Raw genomic sequence first — 17133 nt, 5'->3', positions numbered from 1 at the left:
ATTTGAGGAAAAAAAAAAAGTTTGTTTCTATTATAAACTTTTGCAAACAGGTAATTTTTCTCCTTCACTGATGTGCGTTGATGAGGCTGCACTGATAGGCAGCACTGATGGGCACGGATAGGCAGCACTGATAAGGTGGCACCGATGAGGTGGCACTGGTGGGCATTGATGAGGAGGCACTAATAATGCATTGATATGCAGCAATGATGGTCACTGATAGGCGGCACTGACTGGTAGTACTGACTGGGCGGCACTGATGGGTAGCACTGCAGGTCACTGATCATCAGTACCAATCTCCTCTGTGACAGCTTCACAAATTTGCATGTCATCCTTACGCAGGGGCCATGCTAATCTTCTCTGTATCGTTCCAATTTTAGTATATCTGCTGCCGAAGCCAGCACGGCTCCTAACTTTTTTTTTTTTAGCTGCCTCCTAGATTCAAAGCAAATTTGTAAAGCCTTGCATTAGAACATTTATAACATTTTTATTGCTGTCTGTGTCCCCATTAGGGAGATTCACCCTCCCAATTCATCCTCTTTACCGTTCACATCATAAGTGAAAGTAAAAGAAAATTCCAATTTTGTGGTTGTCCCCAGAAAAGTAATAAAGACAGTAGTTTTGTTGACCTGGTGGTCCCCAAGGAATTCCCTTTCTCACTTCCTGTTTTGGCTATGGGACAGGAAGTAAAGGGTAAGTCTCAACGGGACTCAGATGGCAAAAAGTTAACGGACGGGTTATAACCCTCCCATACTCGACCCAAAATGGAAAAAAAAAAAAAAAAAAAAAAAAATGTTTTGCCTATAGTTCTACTTTAAGCATATGATGAAATGCATAAGCAAAAGCCTTTAGCAAATCCCTCCTGATCAGCAGATCCAAAATATAAGTGAAGTATGCAAATCTTAATTTTTCTTGCAAAAAGTTAAGCTTCATCAAGCACAAAACTTTGAAAAAAAAAAAACAAACAAAAAGAAACAAACAGCACCAGGGAATGTACTGAAGATAAATAAAAAAAAGTATCCCGTGTTCAGGTGGCTGTTGTGTTAGGCATATGGTATAAATGCTGTATGAACAGCAAGCCTTTAACCTCCCTGGTGGTCTGATTATGTCAATATTTTTGTACGTCAAAGCAGTACATTGTTTTTCATGGAAATTTGTTGTTTTATATTGTAGGCCTGTAATTCTTAGGAATAACTCACTTAAATCTGTCCACACAAGTCCAGTCAACATCCCAGGTATGATAAAGTTTGAAACACAATAACAAATATTATGATAAATAATTATAAAAAATAATATAATAAAATTCAATAATGTAGTCAAATCAAAAACACTAAAATTTGAAATAGAGCACCAAGTTCGCACATCACTGAGCTCAATCACAGAATCATCGCTGTCATCACTTTCAGTGTCTGATGACGAATTTCCCCACTAATTATTATCGCTCAATTCTGCAAGTGGTTCTGATTTACTATCGCTGTTCTCTAGTTGGTCTAAAACCGCTTTTGACCTAAAGGGACACTTTTTGGACGCCATGGACGTTTCTCAGTTTCCAGGCAGAAAGAACGGTAAAAGTGCAGGCAGGGCACAGGACAAAGCACTAGGGACAAAAGTGAGGTGAAATGGTTTGATACAGTAATACACACAATACATTGTAATCTGTTAGGAGTATATGTCACGTTTTTATTTTTTTTAATTTCCCGCCGGTTCCGCTCTCCTGCGTCGTGTTGCTTGCAGGGTAGGGAACCCGGAAGACGGATGCCGGCATCGACTGGAGGGTATCGGGGGAATCACAGGACAAGGTAAATTACAGTGTAATCCCGAGTGTAGCTCGGGTTTACCACTTTAGGTACTGAAAATGAACCCCAAGCCACACTCGGGATTACCGCTAGGAAGGTTAAAGAAACTTTCAGCAAGATTTTGCAAAGCTCTCTGCAAGCTTTGAGCACCCTTCAGCTCCTGTTTTTAAATAATATATACAGATTTTAATGGGGGTGAGCTATTGTTACTTTAAACAAGCTGCTAGCAGGCTTCAGTAGGCTTTCCACATGTAGTGTGGAAGCCTGCTAGCAGCTTGTTTAAAGTGGCAACCAGCACTCCTATTAGGATCTGTATTCAAGATTTAAAACTGGAGATAAATGGTACTTTAAAAGCTTGATGAAAGCATTGCAAATTCTTTGTAAAAGCTTGTTGTTCACACTGTTCTTATACAAGCTGAAGGCCGTGTGAAACAAGCCTAGGAGCAGTGTGACCAGTAAGCTTTTATGAAAGTTTCAGCAAGCTTTCACAAGCTTCAAGCAGCTTTCTCTAAGCCTTTAAAGCACCCTTTAGCTCTAGGTTGTAAAGGATGAACACAGATCCAAATGGGAGTACTGCTAGCAGGCTTCATCAGGCTTTTAACAAGTTTCAAATAGTGCATAATTCTGCTAGCATCTTGTTTAAAGTGGCAATCAGCATTCCCATTATGATCTGTGTTCAGAATTTACAAACAGGAGCTGAATGGCATTTAATAGCTTCAACAACCCCTACTGAAAGCTCTGCGAATGCTTTGGAAAAGCTTGCTGTTCATACTGCTCTTATACAAGCTGAAGTCCATGTGAAATAGGCCTAAGGTTGAAATCCTAGGCTCCCGCTGCTGTCTCAGCCAATGAGGAAGGAGAAACCCCAGAGAGCCACCGCATGCATAGAATCAGCTTTTTTTAAAATAAAAATACAATCACTTTAAGAATTACAATTTGTAAGCAAAGCCAGCAGCGTACAAAGCTTGAAGACTGATGGCTCTTTTACACCTCTGTACTAATGCTAAGCATTCTCATATTTAAAACAGTGTGTAATCTGAATGCAGATTTCTGTATTTTCATTTTATGTCATGATTTGCAATGGTACGGTTCTCACCTATACTGTTTAATTAATAAAAAAAAAAAAAAAACAGTGAAGACATTGCTGCAGTTTCATACTGACACATCTTCCATAGGTCTCAACAGTATTCTCTAACACCCATTGTTATAGAAAACAGTCATTAAATTTAAAAGCACATGTTGCTGAGAATCTGTACATAACCATTTGTCTCTTGGAGCAGGAAGGTCAGCAAGTCAGCCAGACATTTAGTATTTTCAAAAGAAAGGTCAGCAATGATGGTCTCCTTGCGTCTCCGATTGCAGGTGTACTTTAAGTTGATTGAAAGTCATTGGGAAACCTGCTGTATCTGAGCAGCCCTTTATCACTGCATCAGAAGGACATATCCAGTACAAGAAGAAAAGCTCATACTGGTTAATAAGAGCAAAGCTTTTCTTTGGATCCTCATTCAGGCCCAATTAGATATGAGATGAAGGAATAGCCAAAAAGCAAGCAGCTAATATGATAGCAACCATATATTTGCTTAAAAGCTTTTTTTGTAACCAAGATTGTTTATTATACAAAGTGGCTGGAGGCAGGACATTTTTTAACCTAATACATTCCCTGCATTAAAATAAAAAAAAGTCCCAGTATTTGTATCGCCCCCTTGCCTCCCTAAATACTTACCCAAGTTCTGTATTGATCCATTGCTGAGGCTAAGGGCAGCAGAGCTGTTTTCCTCAACTTACAGACATCCATGAGAGCAGCATGAGCCATTGGCTCCTGCTACTGTCAATCAAATCCAGTGAGAAGGGAGCAGGGGATGGGGATGAACCACGCTGTGTGTGTCTATAGTCAGACACAGCCCAAGTCAGGAGCGGGCCCACAGGTGCCCCCCAAAGGAAGCAGCTTAACATAGTGATGCACCGATAAGGAGGAGGAGCCAAAAGCACCAAAAGGAGACCCCAGCAGAGCCGATTCAGGGCCGCTCTGTGGAATACCATTTCGCTAAGCAGGTAAGTATAACAGTTTTGTTATTTTGGTAAAAACATTTACGCTTTCCAACCACTTTAAACTGCGTCTACCATAAAAATATTGTGAGTCACAGGCTGGCAGGATTGTGTGCAGTGTACACATCACTGGTTTCTCACCTACATATAGGGAAGGACTCCGGTGGTTGAGTCTGCTATGGAGAAAAGAAACGGTCAGATCTTAAGTCATCCTATACCTTTGGGGGTCGAACGACCATTTCACAGGGGTCGCCTAAGACCATCGGAAAACACATATTTCCAATGGTCTTAGGAACCGAGACACCGCTCCTCTACCCGTCTCAGGCAATGTGTGGGCGTGATGACATGCTGCCCCTGTCACCTGGCCACACCTCCGGGATCACTCAACAGCTCCGCCTCCTCACCGGTGATTGGAACTGTAGCTCAGGAGAGGCACACAGGCGGCCAATCACCGGCAAGGAGGTGGAGCTTGGAGAGGAGGAGGCAAGCGGCAGCGCGCGTAGATCAAAGAAGACTGAGTAAGGGAGCTGCCGGAGCGAGTGAAGAGGAGAGCGGCCAGAGAAGGAAGACAGCTGATCGGTAAGTGTTTGTACCGTGCAAATTTTGTTGCTGCTGTAGATGGGAGAGGGAGGGAGGGAGCGAGCCCAGGCTGGAGCAGGGGTCAGCAAGGTAAGTATCATTGGTGTCAGTGGGAGGAATAGTGCCGCATCATTGGTGTCACTAATACCAATGATGGGGCACTATTTCTCCCACACATACACAAACAATGAGGCACTATTCCTCCCCCCACTGACACCAAGGATGGGGCACTATTCCTCCCCCCACTGACACCAAGGATGGGGCACTATTCCTCCCCCCACTGACACCAAGGATGGGGCACTATTCCTCCCCCCACTGACACCAAGGATCGGGCACTATTCCTCCCCCCACTGACACCAAGGATCGGGCACTATTCCCCCCCCCCCCGACCCCAATGATGGGGCACTATTCCTCCCACACTGACACCAATGATGGGACACTATTCCTCCCACAGACACCAATGATGGGAGACTATTCCTCCCACAGACACCAATGATGGGACACTATTCCTCCCACAGACACCAATGATGGGACACTATTCCTCCCACAGACACCAATGATGGGACACTATTCCTCCCACAGACACCAATGATGGGACACTATTCCTCCCACAGACACCAATGATGGGGCACTATTCCTCCCACAGACACCAATGATGGGGCACTATTCCTCCCACAGACACCAATGATGGGACACTATTCCTCCCACTGACACCAATGATGGGGCACTATTCCTCCCACTGACACCAATGATGTGGCACTATTCCTCCCACTGATACCAACGATGGGACACTATTCATCCCACTGACATCAGTGATGGGGCACTAGTCCTCCCACTGCAAAATTACAGTTATGAAGTAGCAACAAAACTAATTTTATGGTTGGGGGTCACCACAACATGAGAACCACTGACCTAGATAATGTGGATGGGGGAATCCATTTCGGTGTCTTTTTTTTTTTGATTGGCATCCATCTACCATTTGTTTGTACTAATGATGGTGAAGTGGTGAGGGGCCGAACTGGATACCTTCGCTGCCACTGTGGTATTGCTGGGTGTCCAGGGCATCCCTATACCATTAAGGAGGGGTTGGCTCCCTCCAGACATACCTGCCCTCAATCTATCCATTATTATATATGTGCTCCAACTTTGGAGACTCTCAAAATTAATAGAGTTAGGACTGCAGTACACTTGGGTGCTGTGAAATTGTATCTGCAGCTTACGCATATATTTGCAAATGTGTGCAAACTTAACCCCTATTGTAATGTGAACTTTTAAACAGGATAATTCGGTTTGTTGCAGGCTGGCTGGAAAGTAGGCTGGTAATTGTTCTTCATCTTTTTTTGACAGGCATCCACCTACAGCCTTTCCATAATCACAAATGCTCAACTAAAAATACAATTAAAAATAATCAAAATATAAAATGCTTACTTTAGAACAGGAGTTCCCAAACTTATGTAACCTACTGCCAAATTTTCAGAAAGGAAAATACACAGTGCCCCCTGGGAATCTATCTTCTCTAAGCGAACAAACAAGAAAGAGGAGAGAGAGAGGAGAGAGATAGAGAGAGAGAGACGAGAGAGAGAGAAGAGAGAGAGTCGAGCCAGAGAGTCAAGAGAGTCTTGAGAGAAAGTCGAGAGTCTCAAGAGAGCGAGAAAGCGCGCACCTGCTGGGTGAAAAGGCTGAGGACTGTCAGAACACTAATAAGGTGCTGCATTGAAACTAAGTTTGCTTATTGCCTATCCGGATAAGAAATGCAGAACAAAAATGCTTGGGCTGTTCCTGCCTGTCCCTGTCTTGTTCATGGTTTACTGCTGCCACTACCAGTTAAGCCTGTCCCCCTTACAATATAAATATAATGAATGCCAAGGGGACTTTGAAGTATGTAAAGCAGAAGTGTAAAGAGGGAGAGTCTTTCAATGGCCTGTCATGGGATCAAGATGGCAGAACCCAATAAGAATCCGGCAACGTTAAGTAGTATTCTAACGACTGCAGGGCCAGCTCAAGCATACTTTAATTAAAGCAGAACTACGGTCACATTATAAAAATCACACAGATGATGTAGGTTGCTCATAAAAGTAAGACTGGGCTCTTCTAACTGGAACATTTGGTAAATACCTGTTGATCCTTCCAACACAACCATTGGATTGGCACTTCCTTTTAAATGACAACACTCTGTTGTCACCATAAGAGTGTTGTCACCATACCTCTTATGGTGACAACACTCTTGCTGCTGATGTAGCTACAGTTGAAAATCCACACCTAGTTCTGCCCATAGTCTTTTATGCTGACAGCACATTGCTCTATCTACAGAGGTTTGGGAAATTGTTAAATCTCAGTCCCTCTGCAACTTACTAGAACTGGCTAATAGAGTGCACGAGAAACCCAACGTCTTAGCTGCATATACCATTTTTTAATTTACTTTAAAACATTTAACTGAGAGGAAGAAAGTGGGCGCTATAGATGTACTGTTTGTGGGGAGGGTGTTTGAAGAAAGGGGTATAGTATACATGCAATCTGTTACTTCCTTTTCCATTACTAATTTATCTGCATAGACAGATTTCTCAATTCTACTCTAATTAATGATCTCTCTAAAATTGGTTTTATGAGCTACTCTGGTATAGTGAAGACATTCATCCTAACTGAACATTAATGTGTTTGTGTGTCAAATAAAATGAGCTGACTCAGCAAATACAGTTCACAGCCCATGTTAATGTAATAACTTTGTAAATAGCTTGCTGTGCTCATCCCATGGCAGCCACCAGTCAGAAAACCTGCAAATCTAACAAACGTTTGGGGCAAATGAACAGTTCTAGTACCCATGCAGTATGTTATATTAACTCCCAAATAATAATAACTCTCCAGTCATTTTTATATATGTAATAATAACTCCCCAGTCATTTTTATATATTTAATAACTCCCAAAAGAGAAAAAAAGGCGTAAGTTATCTAAAATAAATTACATTTTTTAATTAAATGTTTATTATTAACCACCTCCCATCCGGCCGTTGTATATAAACAGACGGTGGCACTGCAGGGTCGGGTGGCCATTTATAAACGGCCTCCCCGCACCCTGCTTGTGCGCTCTCCCAGGGAGCGCGCAGCACCGCGATCCGGTTCCCGCTGTGTCCTCCGGACACTTGTGACATCATTGCTTACTACGTGTGAAATCTGTGAATGATCACATAGGTCACATGGTACAAGTCTATTCACAACAGCCTTGTACCATGTGACAAGCTGTGACCAATCACAGCTCACTCAGTAGTTCTCAATGGCTGCAAGAATGCAGACAGAGAGAAAGAGAAATGATTGCTTTTACATCCTATATGGGTGTAAAAGCAATCAGTGTAAAAAAAAATAAAATCTTCATCACCCCCCACAAGTAGTACAGTGTCACCATGGTGACACTGTACTGCTAGGGTGACAGTATGTAAAAAAAAAAAATATATATATAAAAGAATAAAATAAAAATGTAAAAACAAAAATGGTTAAAAATTATAATTTTTGGTTATAAACTAATTTGGCTTATTTTATATTTTACTAAAAAGATAGCGGAATAAATTTTGGCCAAGATTTATGATGAAATATTATTTATTTGCAAACTTTTATAAGAAAAACACCTTTTTTTCAAAATTTTTGGACTTTTTCATTTACATAGCAAAAAAAAATAAAAATCCCAGGGATGAATAAATACCACCAAAATAAAGCTTTATCTGTCTGAAAAAAAAATAGTAAAAAATTCATATGGGTACAGTGCTGCATGACCGCGCAATTGTCATTCAAAGTGTGATAGAGCTGTAAGCTGAAAATTGCCCTGGACAGGAAGGGGGGAAAAGTGTCCGGACAGGAAGTGGTTAAACAAATGAGTGCATTTATACCTTGGAATTTGGCGTTTTAAAGAATTGATCCTCCAAATAATTAATAACTTTCAATAATTAAAACCTGTTAACACTCTTACGTATAGATTAACAGATAAGGCATATTAATTCAAGCTCTTACGTTCAACTTTTATGTCATTTAGCTTCTTCAAAACTTGGGGAGTTATTACATATATAAAAATGACTGATTATTATTTGGGAGTTAATATAACATACTACACCCAGACAAATCTATTAGTAATGTGCCCCTAAGGAGGTTACCCCTGATACTACCATTACATGGCAGGCATGCATCCTTAAAGCATATTTCAACTTTTACAGACGAATTTGAAACAACACTACTAAATGCTCATTATGTGTTCCCATTTATAGAGCACGCCCAATTTTTTAATGGGTCTTTTAGATGTTTCTCAGGACAAGGTGTCATGGTTGACTTCAAGGTTTTTTGAAAGAGAGCGAGTCTGTCCCAAGTCTGTCCTCATTAATATACAATGTAAGAAGCACAGCCCCTAAAGCTTTAACCTTTTGTTAGGACAGGCAGTGTTGAAATCTAGTCACAATGGATACTGAAGATCTGCCTATACAATACAGACAGGGCTAACTGAAGTTTATGTGAACCCTCACCTTGTGAAACAACTCTTTCAGTTTAAAACAGAAATGAATGTTAAAACATTTTCTGTATAAATATAAAAAAACATAATAATTACACAGCTGCATAAGGGGTTTGGAGAGGTGGGGTGGAAAACAGCAGTACACTGATCTTCCCAGTGAATGGCTGTGAAGGGAAGGGGGGGGGGTGTCAGCACAAGTCTTGGCCATTTTAGGACAGCCAGAAAGCTGACCACGATGGGTTGGATGTGCTGTCATGCCTTGCGTGGTCAGTTTAGAATAGGAAAGCTGGGGGACTGGCAAGTATTTCACACAAAAGGAAGGAATACAAAGAACAGGATAATTTTTCATACAAGTACAGGTTACAGTATCCGAATGTATGTATCCGAAATGTGAAATGTTGGGATTACTTATTCTTTAAGGCAAAAAACAGCTGCCCAGCCTCCTCGCACACAGAACTAGCATTTGTTTTCTTGCTGGAGGGTCCAGAATAGAACATTTAGGTAAACGGCAAATGTATTTTAGATTTTTACGTTATAAATGAGGACGTGTAACAAATATACTGTAAAACCCAATTTGACTGCAAAAATGGAAATACAATGTAAGAGCCTCTGATGGTACCACTCCTTAGTTTATTGGATGTTCATAAGAAGGTCGAAAATGGTAGCCTCTACATTTTCTTTCATAGACATCTTCTTGAATAGTGACATTAAACCTCTGCCAATTTATTTTTTGGGGCTGAGGGTCCAGCAGCCGTTAGTCATAATGTGCTATTATGCACAGCAGATCAGCATTCCCCATCTTCCGTCCAAATTTTGAACCTTTGGATGCTTAATTGGCCGGGTCACAATTACGTTACCCCTGCCCATGTGTAAGGGTGCAACATCATCAGGGCACATGTTGGTGCTGTAAATGTACCTTGACATGTGCAGCTCAGTGATGTAAATGCTGGGCAGGGAGAGAGGTTTATGATAGATCGATAGAGGCTCTTCTATAAAAAAAAACCTACCTGTTGGCATTTTTTTCTCAAGTTTAAGGGCTCATGTACACTGCAGCTGAAACTCGCGTTTAGGAGCTGTTCAGCGTTTCTTTCAGCAGCCCCTGAACTCTCCCTAATGTTTTCCTATGTGTCCATGTACACATCTTCGTTTACAGGCATTTGAGTTTACAGTCATTTTTTTAAACATAGAAAACTTGTGTTCAGCAGTCGATTTTATCCGCGTTTCACATGCAAAATGTTTGTAACCGCGGCAAATCGTGTTTATAAGCGTTTACATTTGAAATTTTTTTTAACTCTTCCAGTTCCCCATGCTGTCCAGGGACTTTTTTTATCAGAAAAAATGCATGCAAAGCGTTTTCAAGGTACTCAAATGGACAAAACACTGAACACAGGATGTTCCTACCAAGCTTGTCACACATTGTAATGACCAATTCACACCTCAGACCTCTCCCACCCTTGGAAACAAAAGATATGTTAATGACCATTCACACCTCAAATTCCTCATGAAGACCGCCTGCCAGGTGGCCTTAATGACTCACTGCACCAGGCACCTTTCCCACCCTTGGAAACAAAAGAAACGTTAATAAGCAACTGACACCTTAGCTAATCTCAACACTTACTGCTGTCTCTGCTTCTACTCTCTGTATTTCTCTGAAACAGTCTGAAATAGTTAATAATTTACCACTTTTCAGTGCATTCTGGGCATTTGGGAGGTTCTCCTGTGCTTATCTTTAAAAAACGCTTCTAAACGCAAATAAATGCGTTATGCAAACGTGGCTAAACAGACATTTTTTAACCTACGTTTTCCAGCAGTCAGTTTCCATCGTTCAGAAGTGTCCCGTGTACATGGGGTCTTAAACAATACGTTCACCTTTTACAAAAAAATAAATACAATAAATGCACATCTTTTTGCAGGTAAAAAAAAAAATGTGCATTTATTATTTTTATCTTATTTTAAAATGTGCATTTATTTATTTTAATATTTTTATAAACTGCAGTATGTAAGGCATTGTACCAGCGCTCAGCAGATTGGAGGTGCAACGCCTGGATCCTGCAGACATTCTGTAAACTGTCTGCCCGTATCTTGTAAGGGTAGCGGGATACTGAATGGTAGGAAGAATCTATGGACTGTGAGAGCGCTCACCAGCGCCCCTGCAGTTCAATGAGAACTACAAGCCGTCAGCCGCAATACTGACAGTACTTGTAGGCAGTCACAGAAAACTGAATAAAATGATGCGGCTCTGTGGGCGGAGCCCTGTATGGTCAAGCTGCTTTTAAATTATGACAGTGGGTTTGGGGAGAAGATTCCCCCACCTGCTATCACAGGGAAGGGGGGATTGTGGGGAGAGGGGGCAGTAGCTGGAATGTGTTACATGCTCCATCATAAATACAGGTGGACCATGCAACATGTTTTAAAAGGTGAACTCCGCCTTTAATTTTACTTAAAAAAAAACAAAAAAAAAAACTGCCTGACAGTTCGGAAACATTCCTTGCCTCCAGCTTTTAAATATCATCCTCTACTCCCTGTCCTCAGGATTTCCACATTACTTGAATGCACTTACATGGAGAAAACGGCTTTGCTGATGTGTAGAAATGTAACCAGCACTTTCAGTCATCACCCCACTCCTACAACAAAAAGTGACAGCATGAAACGCCTACAAACAGACAGCGCCAGCCACGGAGTGGGTGTTCATTGCTAGAGCACTGACACACACGGCAATCAAAGCAGGCGATGACACAACTAATCGCAGCAAGTGTAACATCTACATACTTAGTTGTTGTAGCCGCACTAAAAGGATACTACTCTAAGCAACACATATCACAGGTCTGTGCAACACTTCAGACCATACATCGCACCCACAATAAAACTGTTGCGAGAACCATTTAGCGGAAGGTTTCGTGATATTTTAGACACATTGCAAGGTGTTCCGAGCAGAGGCGTCCGTAGGGTTGGTGTCACACGGTGCGGTAACACGTGGTGTCACCCCTCCAGAAAGGAAGGAGCAATGCCGCTGTAGCTGTAAAATGAGTATCCCGACCCGTGAAGATATGTATCCCCTGAAGCAACTGCGCATGTGCCGGTTTCAGGCCGAAGAAGCCAATCTCTGACTTTAGCACAGAGCTGTCACAGTTAACCCCTTACAGGCTGCAAACAGCTGAAGCGGATCCCGGGGATCACTATGGGTTGCAAGATCAGTTAACCCCGTATAGGTTCAACCCCTCACAGGCTGCAAACCGCTGAAGCTGATCCCACGGAATACTATGGGTTGCAAGATCAGTTAACTCCGTATAGGTTTAACCCCTTACAGGCTGCAAACCGCTGAAGCGGATCCCAGGGATCACTATGGGTTGTAGGTTCAGTTAACCTCCTATAGGTTTAACCCCTTACAGGCTGCAAACCGCTGAAGCGGATCCCGTGGATCACTATGGGGTTGCAAGATCAGTTAACCCCCTATAGGTTTAACCCCTGACAGGCTGCAAACCGATGAAGCGGATCCAGTGGATCACCATGGGTTTGCAAGATCAGTTAACCCCCTATAGGTTCAACCTATACGGGGTTAACTGACCTTGTAACCCATAGTGATCCATGGGATCAGCTTCAGCGGTTTGCAGCCTGTAAGGGGTTAACTGTGGCAGCTCTGTGCTAAAGTCAGAGATCGGCTTCTTTGGCCTGAAACCGACACATGGGCAGTTGCTTCTGGAGATACATATCTTCAAGGGTCCAGTTTTTTAACGCTACACTGGGGGCAGCGGTCACTGTGCTGGGAATCCTGGATCACCCCAATAACTGGCCAGGACCTTCACGGAGCCCAGAAGCTCTGCTGGCATCCTGCTCCTGCACCCCTTGTGATGGTGTCACCCAGTACGGCCCGCACCCCCCTAGGGACGCCACTGGTTCAGAGCAAACTTTCCATGTCTAATTAACTCCTGCCACAGTACTCTACTGGCGGCCTATAGTCAGGAGTGGACAATCTATCAGCTGGAAGGTACAAGGGCTTTCAGGCTGAACTTCAGGTATGGTCATAACCGCATACTTCAACATAAGGAATGTACCACTCCAGGTTGGTCCACCGCTTACTGCCCAGCCACAACACAAGGTGCAGGTCTAATTTGTGCCGAAAAACTGTAAATAAGAATGGATGACTGTAAACCTCAAAGTATGGCTAAAAATCTGTCTTCTGTATTTCCATCAGTTAAACAGGACAGACATTGGCAGGACATCAGCAAACACAGAAAGCAAGGTTGCAAGCCTGCCGAGAAAAAGCAACTCAACTGCAACACCATCCGTGGATGATAAGCAATTTTTTCACCTGCAAAAAAAAAAATGTGCATTATTTTAGGTCATAAGGGGGAATTTATCCTTTAAAAAGGTAAAAAATGGTTTTAGTTTCCCTGTGTGAAGGGGAAGAGAGGGAAGAAGAGATCAGCGCTCTGCATAGCTGCATCTCTTCTCCCCTCAGTTCCTCTTTACACAGGACTCGAACAGCAGCAGGAGCCATTGGCTCTTGCTGCTGTCAATCAAATGCAGTGAAGAGGAAGTGGTGGAAAGGGGTTAAGTCTCACTGTGTGTTTATGGAGTGTGGATCCATAGAAACACAGGTTGGGAGTGAGCACGCAGTGTGTGTCCCCTAGCAAACAGCTTGCTATGGGGACACACAAAAGAAGAAGAGCCAGGATTGCTGGCAGGGGACCCAAGAACAGGAGGATCAGGGCTGCTCTGTGCAATACCATTGCACAGAGCAGGCGAGTAGAACATGTTTGTTATTTTAATTTCAGAAAAAAAAAAAATCTGCCTTTAGTAACACTTTACCACTTGCCCTCCTGAAGATTTACCCCCCTTCCTGACCAGGTCATTTTTTGCGTTACTTTAACTGATGATTGCATGGTCATGCAACGCTGTATCCAAATGAAATTTGCATCCTTTTTTCCCCCCTATGAACTGAGCTTTCTTTTGGAGGTATTTGATCGCCTGTGTGTTTTTTATTTTTTGCACTATAAAAAAAAAAAAAAAAAGGACCGATAATTTTGAGGAAAAAAATAAAACAATATTTTTGACTTTTTGCTATTAAACATGTCCAGTAAAAAAAATAAAATTTCTTCATAAATTTAGGCCAAAATGTATTCTGCTACATGTCTTTGCTAAAAAAAAAAATCCCAATACGTGTAAATTAATTGGTTTACGTGAAAGTTATAGCGTTTACAAATGGCATTATAGATAATGCAATTAAAATGCTCATTTTGATCATTGAGAATTGTTCTTGGAGAGTGGAGTCTGGTGATCCTGGAGGTTGGAGGTTGGCTATTCTTTGGTGGAGTGGAGATCTGGAGGCTTACTGACTGGGTCTAGGATCCCATAAAAACCCTAAAGGCGTTTTTTTCACCAGTATCTGGTAAGTGCGGTATATATTGTTTGAGCACTATCTTTGGTGGAAGCACCTTTCATTTCTTTGGAAAGAGGACTTTTTAAGACATGGGCAGGTGTTCACCATCAAAGAAAGATACGCATGGCTTCAATGCAGTGACAGACATACCACAACAGACTTTAGTAGAGAGGGGAGTGAAATGTTATAACCCTGGTCAGATTTTTATTGTAGACTGCATCAGGGGCGGACTGACAACTCATGTGGCCCCTGGGCAATAGGGGATCATGGAGCCCCTGTGTCCTCGCCCACACTAAAACCACACCCAAAAAAGCCTATGAAACAGTACCAGGGGCATCTCATGGGGCCCCCCTACTGACCCTGGGCCCTCGGGCAGTGCCCAAGAGCCCGAATGGTCAGTCCACCCCTGGTCTGCATTCTTTCTGTAAAGTCCCTTTGCGTTCCATCCAAGTGACAATGCGGTCAATATTGAAAAGCAAATCTCCCCACCTGAGGCCCAGACAGCAGTAAAAACCTGGCAGATGCTCTAATCTTGGCCCACTCTACTGAACAAATGTTTTACCTGTAGTTATAAATGAGACCCTTGACATCACTAAAGGACCGCACGTATTGGTCAATATGTGGAATGCTTGAGAGGACTGTCAAACTGCAGACCTAACAGAAGAAATGAGGATCACAGAGTGTGGACATGCTACATTTTTGGCTGGGGATATGCTTCAGAACTTGCAGGGGTGGACTAACAACTCATGGGGCCCCTGGGCAATAGGGGATCATGGGGCCCCTGTGTCCTTACCCAAACTCAAAAAAGCCTATGAAAAAAGTTACCAGGGGCAACTCATGTGGCCCCCTACTGACCCCGGGCCCTCGGGCAGTGCCCGAGTTTCCAAATGGTCAGTCCGCCCCTGTTGAGAAGTCAATATGAAACTGGAAACATGTTCCTTGAGGATAGGTGAAATCAATGCAATAACCCACTGCAAACTGCTGAGGACCAAGGGACGCACATCATATTCCTAAGGGAATATGCCCTTGAGCCACAGGTTGGGCACTAACACTTTAAAGGTTAATTCCATGTTTGCAAAAAAAATAAATAAATTATATAGAGTACAAACAATTGCCTACACAAGCCATTATGTAAATTTAATGTTATTAAACATGACCTTTCCTTTTCAATTTGCAGCCTCTGCAATTTTATATCAAATTCAATGCAATATGGCTCCTGAAGGCGTTCTGTACACAGTTAATATACTTAACTTTCCTAGAAATGCAATTTCCCACTTGTGATTGGCTCACTGATTCTCCCTGAAGATTGCACGAAGATACGAGCAGGGGCGGACTGACCATTCGAGCACTCGGGCACTGCCCGAGGGCCCGAGGTCAGTAGGGGGCCCCATGAAATGCCCCTGGTACCTTTTTTATAGGCTTTGAGTGTGGGCAAGGACACAGGGACCCCATGATCCCCTATTGCCTGGGGGCCCCATGAGTTGTCAGTCCGCCCCTGGATACGAGTAAAATATTAGGCATCCTCTGCAATAGCAATTTCATTTTTGGTGAGCTACTCCCAAAAGGGAAAATTACTTGTAAACGATTACAGACAATACAACTTTTCTACATCAGCTGATTACACTGAACATATACACACATTCAGGAATCAGTATTCAAAGGACATAGTTGATATCCCTGCAATGTATATTGATCACCCAGAAGGGAATATTTTTTCTTCTCCAGAAAAGTGGAGGTACATTTTAAGCAAAGACATGCAAGCCTTAAAGCTGAAGGTTAACCTGCTTCTAAATTCCCTGGTTCCTCCTTTCTCTCCTCATCAACATGCGAATAACATTTTTAAATAAATCCTTTTTATTTTTATTACATACTTTATTTTAGCCTCGATCATGTTAACATTAGGTCTTTGCGCTTCTCTATGCAATGCAGGCAGATTGTGGCTGGTGGGAGGGTCCATCAAGGTGCTATACATGGCTTCCAGAAAACATCACAGAATCGTACATCAGTGCTCCCTTCAAGAACCCTCAGCTCTGATGCAAGCTGCGGGCTGGCTCTTGGGAGGAGGTATGTATATGTCAAAACACCTTCATGGGTGGATGTCAGGCTTATGCAGGCTATAGACTGGTCGAAAATCGGCCGATTTAAAAAAAAAAAAATTGGACGTTCGGTCAGCCAACATTACCACAAACGGTAAAAAAAAAATTCTGCCGACTAAATCATAAAGTTAACCCCATAACTTTTGTCCCTTGCAGATTTTGGCTCATGCGCAGATTTTTTAAATTGGTAAAACGATCAGCTGATTTGCCCATCATTGCCGGGAAAATTTGCCGATCGTCAAAATCGCCCACGAATTTTCCAACATGACCGATAGAAAAATGGCCGACCAATTAACCAACTAACAGTGCGAAAATCGGCCGATTTTTTTTTTGGGCCGAATAATCGGCCAATTTACGACCAGTCTATCGCCGGCATTAGCAGTGGGTGATCCTAGACAGACTATTTGCTTTCTGACTGCCCTAGGTAGCTCATGCTGAGCCTCCATGATTGAAAGAACTAAAATCCAATGAATGAAAGACGCAGACTAGGGACAGTAAAGCTGGGAAGGAAAGAGCAAAATGATGCTGGACGACTGCCAGCCAGGAATTGAGCCAGGCCTCGACTTGCTGCAGCTTCTAATGAACAGAATGAGAAGCTCACAGTGTGCAGTGTAATCAAATGAAGTTTCAGGACAGGAGCCCGGAAAACAGGTAAATGAGCCCATAAAATGACCAACGTTTTAGAATCCATACAGAAAACCTACAGCACTGCGATATAACAAGAGTCATCAGCCAAATCTGCCAATAGCAAGA

General features: G+C 42.6%; 1 protein-coding gene and 1 non-coding gene across 3 annotated transcripts in view; both read right to left on the bottom strand.

Annotated features, from left to right (window-relative positions):
• GNAO1 (G protein subunit alpha o1) overlaps nt 1-17133 on the bottom strand; it is a 378391-nt gene that overhangs the window by 319193 nt on the left and 42065 nt on the right. The gene's annotated exons all lie outside the window — the stretch shown is intronic.
• Nucleotides 295-401, bottom strand: LOC149436803 (U6 spliceosomal RNA). The gene has a single exon (XR_016308264.1). It is a non-coding gene; the product is annotated as a U6 spliceosomal RNA (small nuclear RNA).

Source organism: Staurois parvus, unplaced genomic scaffold (assembly GCF_062004578.1).
Source record: "Staurois parvus isolate SC_StPar_1 unplaced genomic scaffold, SC_StPar_1.0 ptg001336l, whole genome shotgun sequence".
Classification (NCBI taxonomy): Eukaryota; Metazoa; Chordata; class Amphibia; order Anura; family Ranidae; genus Staurois; species Staurois parvus.
This window is presented reverse-complemented; position numbering and strand designations above follow the sequence as displayed.